Here is an 11,165-nt window from a genome sequence, read left to right as displayed (position 1 = left end):
GGCCGAACTTTAATGTCCTCCCAAGACCAAAACTTTATTTACTAAGAAATTTCATCTAAATCTTCTTGGGGGACAGTGTTCAATACGCCCAAAGGGGGCAATTGATAGTTACCAACACTGAGCCGAAATTGTAGGAGTGTTGAAAGAGAGAGAGTTTTACCAAACAAATGCATCGATAGCCAACAATGTTGCTCTCAAATTGATCAATAAAATCTAGGTTACTTGGGGGAAAGTGTTATCAGAAACACAATTAGTGTTGAATACGCCCAAAGGGGACACTTAATAGTTAACTCATTTAATAGTTAACCAACACTGAGCCTAATTTGATAGAGATAGCCAACAACTACTTGGGGGAAAGTGTTGTCAGTAACACAATTAGTGTTGAATACGCCCAAAGGGGACACTTAATAGTTAACCAACACTGAGCCTAATTTGATAGCGATAGCCAACAATGTTGCTCTCAAATTGATCGATAAAGTCGGTTGCATCTCTAGTTTAGTGACACACACACACACATACATACATACGTTTTTTAATTGCTCTCTAGTTCTGAAAGTTTTTCTCATTAGAATTTGATGTGATGACTAAATTGCATATTGCATTTCCACTATGGAGAATGCATGCAAACAAATAATATTAAAGTATCATAAAAGTGTTAACTAGCTACGCCCATGTCACGGTGTGTGGGCGTAATGTCCTTTATTTGAAACATACATATCCATCATCCATACATACATATATCAAAAGAATTTTTCCGACCATATGGCTGGAAGTTCTTGTTGTATATTTCGATGTAGGCGTTAAGGAAAGGAAAGCGAACGCAATGCAACTGAAACCTGCCACAAAATGGATCTACTCTGGTAAATATCTACAACCCACTTTCCTCTGTGTGTGTGTGGGTGTGTAAACTGTGGGGGCGTTTTGGTCAGAGAATCGACGTCAACAGCAAAACCCTAAGGGCAAAGTCCATTAGTTTGAAGAGGCCCACGCAGAGGTTCTGTGTATTGGCAACTCTCTTCGTTATTAACATTAACACTTGACGCCTTAGTTTAGAATGTCTCTCTCTCTCTCTCTCTCTTTCTCCACCTCTTCTCACTCGACACTCTCTGCCTATGCATCTCCAGCTTTTCCCATATCTATTTCTATCCCTGTCTATAAGTTACTTAGACTGTGGAGGCTGTGTGTGTTTGTGTTTTTTTTTATTGCATTTCGGTTGTGGTATGTGTGTGTGTGTGTATTTGGTGTTTTATTATTTTTTTTTTTTTACGTTTTGTTAGTTTTGTGTACTTAAGTATCGCATGCATTGCAAATCCCAACTCAGTCAGCGGTCAGCGGCCGTCGTCTACGCTCTGAATATGAAACAAATGAAATCAAAGAAACTAAAGGAATTGCAAAAACCAAAAGAACGTATGAAAAGGCGGTGTGCAAATTGTTTACAGAGATTTCTTAATTTATTCCTTTGCTGTGTGGGTTGCCGACAAATGCCAATAGTGGTAATGGACAATAAGGTAAGTTGGACAACAAACCAAACGAAAAAAAACAACCCATTCCCTCCCAATCGACAAGAACAACAACCAAAACAAAGGTCAAAGGTTGTAGAATATTCCAGGCCGCAAATGGCAAATAGAAAACCCATACTCACACAAAGGGAGAACGCTCGACAAGAGAAAGAAAGAAGGGGGACAGAGATAGATAGAGATACACGTGGCAAGTGCCTGTGTATGCCTCTCATTTTCTAAAAGGTCACATGGCACATGGCTGAACTTGAAAGCCGCTGTTTCATAGAATCGGTTGATGATGATGATGGTGCAGCGCAGCTGCATAAAAAAACAAAAACAACAACAACAAAATGAAAATGCAGAGAAAGAACCAGAAGAAAGAACGCACACACACACACACTTAAATAGTGTCAACCAAATGACCGACCACCCAACCACCCATCCTCCTTAGCGTTTCCGCTTTTCTTTCATTTTTTTATTTGTTGTTCTTGTTGTTGTTGTCGTTGTAGACACAAGCGCAAACATTTTCGCTGCGACGCAATTGGAAAACATATTCATGCAATCATCAATTGCGCTTTGGGAAAATCCAAGGCACTATAGGCAAAAAAAAAAAAACAAAAACAAAAAATAGCAACACGAACATCGAGAAAATCTACATGCCATAAGCATACAAGAAGCACAAGAAGGGTTAGTTGCATACCCCAATGGCAAAAACAGAAACTAAATTTAAAATCATCGACTTGATTGATGCCTTTCCACTAAAATTCGATTAAAGCTTTCGATCCGAAAGCTAAATTTTAGGAATTTTCATTTTGCATCGCTTTGATCAGAGAATATATCAAAATATGAATAGTTTCAAAATTATTTTCAATCATTTGAGAAACTGAATAAGTCAAAAATGAATTGAAATATGAATAGTTTCAAAAATATCTTCAAATTAATGAAGATACAAGATAAAATATTGTCAAGAATGAATCAAATCAGAAATATAAATATTTGTAGAAGTATATTCAAAAGTTTTGACAATGAATGAATCCAAATTAATTCAAATCAATCAAAAATAATAAAATTAAATCAAAAAAAATTAAGATGAATGAATCAAAAATGATTAAAAAAATTAATATTTTTATATATGTACATCTTCTATAGTTTAATATTTTCAAAAATATCTTCTAAAATTTAGAACACATTTTAATAAATGAAACAAAATTAGCAAACAGATTTGAAAATTTACAAAATATCTTTAATAATTTAAACAATATTGTTGAAAATGAATTCAAATATGAGTATTTTTTGTTAAATTTTCCAATTACTTAAAAAAAATGTTAACATTTATGGAATATGACCAAAAAATATCTTTTACTCTAAACTAGTTGAGAATTATAACTAAATATAGCATAAATAAAAGGGCTAGACTCTAACTTTTCATAGATTCAGTTGAAATTTAGAAAAGAAAAAGTTTGAAAATTATGTTTTTAAAAACAAAAATGGCAAAACAATTTCAAAAGTTCGTTTAAATTTGATTCAAAATTACTATTCATTAACCCAGATGACACATTTTTAGATACCAACTTAAGGATTACTTTTTTTTGTTATCTGAAATGCATTTAAACCAAATTTTGTTTCTCGAATTATGTTCATTCAGTGAATTAATAGTTGATAAAGAAATGTTCTGTCATGCAGGTTCAACTATACAACAACACCTTTTGAATTTTGAAGGGTATTTTAATTGCCAGTAGTGTATTTATTTACGGCGCATTTACCTTGTTTGCTGCACGTGAAATGGGAACGTGGGAATACACCACAAAACGCAGGAAAAACTACGCAATAATATTGCCTTTACCCCACCCGCAACAAACTGCCCGGCACACACACACACACACACACACACAGAGAGAGAGACTCAACCCCGACCTCCACACAAAAAAAAAAAAAAGGAGGGAAAAAGAAAAATTAGTTACTCTACTCAACTGGCGCCCTGTGTTTTTCACTTTTCGTGGCGGTTTTTTTTTTTTTTTTTGTATAGGCAAACAAAAAGAAAGAGAAAGATGGAGAGAGAGAGAGAGAGAGAGAGAGAGAAAAGAGAGCGTTTAGAATTTATTAACACACCGTTAGTATTTGTTGAAGTTTTTGTTACTGTTGGTTTTTTAATTGACCATTGCGAATTCGTTTGGCGCCAATTTCAATTTCACGCCGCCTGGGCGCCACACGCGGCGTATGCGCAATAATTTGGATAGACAGAGACAACCGAACAATGAGAAAGAAAGAGCAATTACAAACATACACACACACACACACACACGTTTGATAGTTGTATGAGTGTAACTAGCTGATTTGTTTTTCGACTTTTCCATTTGCCAGAGTTTATGTTTATGTTGTTGTTGTTGTTGTTGTCGTTGTTGTTTGTTTGTTTGATTGGTTCGGTTGCTGGTCGTAATTTAATTATGGTTTTTTAATTAAAATGCTTATTTCGTGTTATTGCTCTTCAATGCAACAAAGGTTAAAGTGCCATACACAAACACAACAAATTCAAAACATTTTGTTAATTAGTTTGTATATGTATGTGTATGTGGCTAGTGTGGATTAGTGAAATTAAAAAGTGCTCAGTGCCATAATCCATTAAAAGTAAAAAGGTTTAAAAATAAAGTTGTTGCTTTTAAAGCATTTTCCAATCTCCAAATTTTCAAGTCTCAGTCGAACCATCATGGCGTATACGTCATAAATATCTATCCGAAACTCTTTGTCCAGCCTCTAATATTAATTTTGGAAGAGGATATTATAATATTATTTTAAAGTAGTGCAAAGAAAGAAGGATCTCTTTTATATATATATATATATATTTATATATCCTATAAATAATATTCTTGTTTAGCTTCTTATGGATGAAATGTCTGTCTGTTTCTATAAATCATATGCGCTCAGTTTAAAAGCTTTTGGAATGAAACTTGGTATTAAGACTTTGTATTAGTATATGCAGCTTAAGTTAGCATAAGTTCTTTAATTGGTTAGATTAGACTACTGTAACATACAGCTGTCATAGAGCTGGATACTTCCTGTTGCATTTTTCAACACTTTTCCATGATTTGCTAAGAGTGTTAACAATATTTAGGTAGATTGTAGAGAAAAGTTGGAAATATTAGAAAAATTTAACAGAACATTTCCTATAAAAGTATTTTTCCTCAAGATGTGCAAATTGTCTTATTTAATTTTGATTAAAGGGAACACAAAAATCAGTTTCAAGAGGCATTAACCCATCGAAATGATAAGTAAAATCTTATGTGAGGCAGAGCAATAATTGATTGAAGTTCTATATACATATATTGATCTAACTTGTATATAGAAACAATTGAATTATGTCTAAGTAAGACAAATTTTTAGTTTTCCAGTTTCTCCTAGCCTAAAGGATAACAAAGAATGAGCCAAATAGGCAGAGGATTATCTATTTATGTTGCTCTTGTACATTTGACTAAACTTAAAACAATAAATCAATCTGTAAGCTATATGAATTGCAAGCAAATTATGGCAAAATTTCATCAAAATTGAGACGAATGTCTCTCTCTCTCTCTCTCTATCTTTCTCTGTCTGTCTCTCCGCACTTGTAATGCCTCTTGTAAACTTAATCTTCTACATGAAACTCTTGAGTGTTGAGATCGACCTTCAACTTGATTACACGTGTCAAAGGTCCTATGCTAATAATCATGCCAAATGCCCTCAAGGAGTTATATGTAAATATTCACAAGCAAATTCAAATGGCGTCTGTCATCTACAAATCGTCAAGAAAACTCCAAAGCAAGAGCAAAGCCAAAAACATTAACTCGAAAAACGTTTTCCGCTTTCACTATTCAAAAAGAAAATATGTAATTTTTGGTTTTTGTTTTTGTTTCTGTGCACCACCCACCCGAACCCAACACCCCGAACCTCTCTCGATAGATTTTCATAATTAACAGAAATATTTTTCAACCAATTATGTTTATTAAATGAAAAATAATTTTTTGTTTATTTGACCTGAGGAGAAAAAGGCAACAACAACAACACGATGAATTGTATCGGTTCGCTGGTTCTCCGTTTCGCTAAAGTTCGTTGAAGTTGGAAAGTAAAAAAAAAAAAAAAAAAAGAGTCAAGAGTTAGGAGTGAAGAAGGGTTCATTGTGGGTCGGTTGGTCTTCTCAAGCCCCACATTATTTGTTAATAAATTAAACAAATGGCCCCGCAAGTCAAACAAAGTCGGATCCATTGATGTTTTTTTTTGTTCGTTTGGTTCGTGTTTTTGTTTTTATCTTTATCCCTTAGTGACAACTAAATGAGTGTTGAATGTTGAATGGTTGATGGTTGATGGTTTTGATGGTTTTGATGGTGCTGGTGTGACCCCTCCAGTGCCTTTAACCAATTGAGTCACAACAACAAGAACCAACCACACAGATAGCTGAAAAAACGATAGAAACCGAAAAACCGAAAACCCAAAAACCAAAAATTCCAAACCGGTTCAAGTCCATAACTAAAGTCTAGTGCAAAGGGCGCGGGGTGGATGGCAGCCAATTAAACGAGACCAGCCCGTAGATTGTTTTTCATGTTTAGAAGGCATGGGGGGGGGGGTCAGAACAGGTGAACAAAGCGGTCACTTTACTCTCTAGGCAACCCGAAAATGTTAATCTTAGATTAGAGATGGGAGTCAACAATTTTGTTACTTCAATTATGAAAGAGTTATCAACGAATTTTGGCCTCAGCAAAAGTGTAGAATGAAAGAATTGACGCTAAAGAGAGAGAGAGAGGGAGAGAGCTCTCTAGGTGACTCAATAACTCCCTTAAGTAGACTCTAAATATGGCACAATGATGACAAATCATAATTAAGATCGGGCTAGCACTTAAAACTTATATATAACTTTATATTTATCGATAAATCTATAACTTTGTTTCAATCTCTATTAAGAGATGCTTTGGTTAAGGTTTGTCAGGTGAAAATCTAAGCAGATTTTCCTTATGGAAGAGATTATTTATAAGATTTATTTCAATTTTCCATAGATCTCTTCTCCCTTTCTTTTCTTTGTTTTTTAAGGACATTTTCGCAAGTTTCTGTTTCTTCAAAGAACATTTTTATGATATATATTTTAATTTCTCCAAAAAATAGACTAAAATATTTAAGGTTTTCAAATGTGATACTAACTTTAATCATTTTTTAAAGGGGATTTCAGTAATTTGCTGATGGGAGAGGGAAAAAACCAAACCAAACTAGTTTCAGAATCTCAGTTTTTGGTAGGATTAAGAATTAAAAAATGTCTGTTTCAAGGAGCAAACTAAAATTTCAAGGACTAAAAGAACTTAAAGTGGTAAAACCAAAAAAAAAAAAAATTCTTTTGACTGAAGAAGGCTGTGAATTTTGTTTACAAAGTTGGCAGTGCTGCTTAATTGTAATTCGCAACTAGTTTAAGATCTTGCTTAAGCTTTTGGTGGAAAAATGTAGCATTTGGAAAAGCAAATCAAACACTTTAAGGATAAAGAGTTAGTTGTAAATCGAAATTTTATCAATTCGAGAGGTTAAATCCCAATACGCTCTGAAATTTTTAGTTAAGTGGAAGAAAATGATCATAAATGAAGTCAAGAAACAAACTTTTCTCGCTGCCAAGTTACAAAAAATTTCAAATTCAAATTATTTCACGATCCCATCCCATTACTATAACCACCCCCATTCCATTCTCCATTCAATAATCAAAATATATATATGTATGTATGTATATAAAAATTGGGTAAAACAAAAAAATCAAAAGAAACTAATGCGACGTTCATTTTTGGTGCTAATGATTCGGTGTTAACGTTCGCCATAAATTCACAAAATTTTTTTGGGGAATGCAAAGCCCAATGAGATGAGGTTTTGTTGTTGCTTTTTTTATTTGTTTTTGATTTGTTGATTTTTGAGAAATTTATGTTTTATGCAAAGCATTTTACAACAACCACAATAACAAAAACAATTAGTAGTAGTCGTAGTAGACGTAGTATCTAGTAGTAGTTAGTTAAAACATAGACCCCAAAAAAACACAACAAGTGTGTATTGTGTGTGTGTGTGTGCTCAAGTTATGCAAAAAAGACTTGTCTCTGGTTTTCTATTTTTAAATGTGTTTGTGTTTAGTTTATTTATTTATTTTTTTTTTTTTTTGCTTTTTGATTCGATGGTCTTGGACTCTTCTTTTAGCCAAAGCGAAGGCGACATTGTGTCTCGTCTTGTTGCCCATTAAAAATGCTAATTCCGAAATATTTTTGTGCAAAAGAAAAGGAGAAGAAAAAAAAACTACATACATCAATTTTTTTTTTTTGTTTGTTCATTAACAAATGAATTAGCAAAAATAAAAAAAAAATAACTAAAAAATTAGAAATAAATAAATAAAAAATGCTAAAACAAACAAGAAAGATTCAAAGCCAGATGATCCTTTAAACGAATTATATATACCCTTACTTGATTGGAATAACTTTTAATATTTTTTCCAACAATCGAAATATGGTAATAAAAAGAAAACGACATTAAAAATAATGCAAAATCACTTAAGATAATTAAAAAAAAAAAAAAAAAAAAACTTTATTTTATTTTTACTAATACGTTTTAAAAGAATTGTAAAATTAATTATCAATTGCAAAACGAAATACAAATTGCGTCTAAAAACCTAAAGATATTGAAAATAAATACAAAATTTAACTTAAATTTTTAAATTTAAGCAAAGAAAACATAATTTTTTTAAAATTAATAAACTCTTTACCATTTAAATTTGTTAGCAATTGATTAAGGTTTAAGTTAATATCTCTCTCTCTCTCTCTCTCTTTCTCTCTCGGAGTAAAAAATTGACTAAATTCTATTAATAGCCCATTGACCCTTTTGGGATAGTGTAAACTAAGAGACAAACTACATATATATAAACTAAAATAAAATGAATTAAATTAAGGTTGCAAATTGATTTGATTATGGATGGTTTCGATATGGAAAGAAAGATTGCCATGTAGAATTGTCAAGGTTTAATTTAAATTTAACAAACTGTGGCCAAAAGTCATAATGCCAAAATTGTCAAAATGAAAAGTTAGTTAGAGTTACTTAAACTAAAAACTTAGCCAAATTTAATTTAACTAATTTTATGTTTAAACTCATTACTAATCTATTTAGTTAAGGAACTTGTTGAAAATTTTAGTAAATTTTGTTTTTGTAACTCTCATTTTGTCCGATTTGTCAATCTTTCGTTGTGATTCCCAACTGGTTTTAGCATTAAAATAATAATATTTTCTTATGATTATGAAAGTATCATTCATACTAATGTCAGGTGAATCGATCTTCTATATCATATCTCTATATCTCTCACACGCACGCACACACACAAACGAATGGCATATTCTATCAACAGTTTTTTTTTTTTTTTTTTTTTATTTTTAGAGCCTTTATCTTATCGCTGACCATATTTTTAAACTAGATTATCGGGTTATCAATAGATTGGACTCTAACTAACTCAATGTATGTGGTTGTGGGGGGGGGGGATGAAAGTTTGAGTCTTAAAAATATCTTCGAGTTTTGAACGAAAAAAAATGATATCCTTCTATGTTTTCATAGGAAATTTAACAAAAATGTTAACTATAACTCATAAAAACTAAAAACAAGAACAAGAGTTTGTTTTTTTATTTACTTACTCTTATTTCTGATTAAGATATATTGAAATTTGAACATTTTAGAAACTAAATTTTTAAAAATATAACTAAAATCTTTTAATCTTTGTCAAAATCAAGCATTTTCTTGAATTTTGAAACATTAATTGATTTAGTTTTAAAGTTGTCTTTGAAGTTGTGTTTATATATGTACATATAATACTATTCGAAGACAGGGTGTCTGAAATTAGAAACTTCAGAACCCATTTTTTTTAATTTTCTTGTTTATAATAAATTATGTATGAATAAATATTCAAGTGTTTTCATACCATCAAATTGTCTATATGGAATTTGTTTTGAATAAGGACAAAAAGTAGAAAGTTTCCTTTAACAATTTGCATTTGAGAGCGTCAAAAACTATTTTTCATTTGGGAAATAAATGAAATCCGGGTTGAAAAAATATTGAAATAATCAAGACTACAAGGACTGAAACGAACGAGAAGAAGAAGAAGAAGCTGTTTGAAATACAAATGTATTCACAATTAATTGATTAGATATCAAATGATGTACAATACATTTCATGATGTACATCAATGTAAACATTGGTATGTTAATGTAAATAAATGTATGAATTCATAATTATGTACATATCTGAAAGTCCTAAAATAATCATAGATAAATGTACATATTTCTGTTCTTACGCCCTTTCCAAAGTACATACATACATACATATGTATGTATGTAAGTAAGTATGTATGTATGTATGTACATTTACCCTCTCTACCTCATACTCTTACACGCTTGCTCACTCACTCACTCTTTTTCTGGCCGTCTGTCTGATCCGTCTGTGTGCCCCCTGTCCGTGTATATAGATACAGATACAGACAAAAACAATTTTAATGTTTTGTTTTCGTTCCATCTCGCTCGCACTTGGCTTCCGTTTCGTAGTAAAAACGTAAATGAGAGCAAGTGAATTTCCACACACACACACACACACACACAGCCACACATTCACACAGGGACAAAAGAAAAAGGCGCGCACTTGGCTAAAAACAAAACAGGGAACATTTTGGCATTTGAAACACTATCCACAGTCTCACTCACTCTCTCTTTCTCTCGCTTTGCGAATGTACTCTTTGGTCTTTATGCTCTTTTGCATTTTGTTTTGCAAATGAATTGTGGAACTTTTCCAAATGCAATTGATCATCTATGATGAATTATGGAGCAGGAAAGCCATGAGCAATTGGGGCACATGGTGCCCAAGTGAGTCTTGAGGGGGGCTCCTAAATAATTTTCCACAAAATGCAAATAAATTTCGAAAATAAAAAATAAAGTCAAACAAGTGCGTCAGTGCAATACTTTTTTGTTTTGTTATTTTTTGCATTTTACATACATATAAATAATTTATAGAAACTTAAAAAACAACGTAAGCAAATACATATAAATAACGGTAAACAGAATTGAAATGCAATCAATGCGAGGTGCAATCAGTACAATATTTTACAGTTATTCACATTGAAATCCTTTCATTTTTTACTTGCCAAATGTTGAAAATTCAAAATTGGTTAAAAATTTAATTTGTAGGTACTTACTTTTTATATGAAATTGCTGCAGAATAAATACACATTTAAATGCCAGACGACTTTTTGGTTGCAAGGTCATTTTAGAGGAACCGAAAAAAAAAAAAGCAATGTCTTTTGAAGTTAATTGTTGTTTAATAAGAATTATTATTTTCCAGATTTTGTAAGGATAATCACGAGAATTATTCAAAATTTAACGATCTTTTATGGGAGATACCGTCTAAAATTTCACAATCCACACACAGACGATACACAGTGCATTCCCCTCTCTCGTTTACTCTCCATCGCTCTTTCCCACTTACTCACTGTTCTGTTTCTGTTTCTCTGCCGCCGCTTTTAGCGCCCGCAAGCAGAGCGCACTTGATGGGTTCACTCTCAGTGTTTCGTTTACCAATACATTCCACCAATTGTGCCCCATTCCCTTTCACACATGATCCATTCCGTTGTTCGCGCGATGTCGTTTCATTTTCGTGCTC

Source organism: Drosophila tropicalis, unplaced genomic scaffold (genome assembly GCF_018151085.1).
Source record: "Drosophila tropicalis isolate 14030-0801.00 unplaced genomic scaffold, ASM1815108v1 contig_443, whole genome shotgun sequence".
In the NCBI taxonomy this organism is placed as follows: Eukaryota; Metazoa; Arthropoda; class Insecta; order Diptera; family Drosophilidae; genus Drosophila; species Drosophila tropicalis.
The sequence above is the reverse complement of the archived record's forward strand: the minus strand, read 5'-3'. Positions refer to the sequence as shown.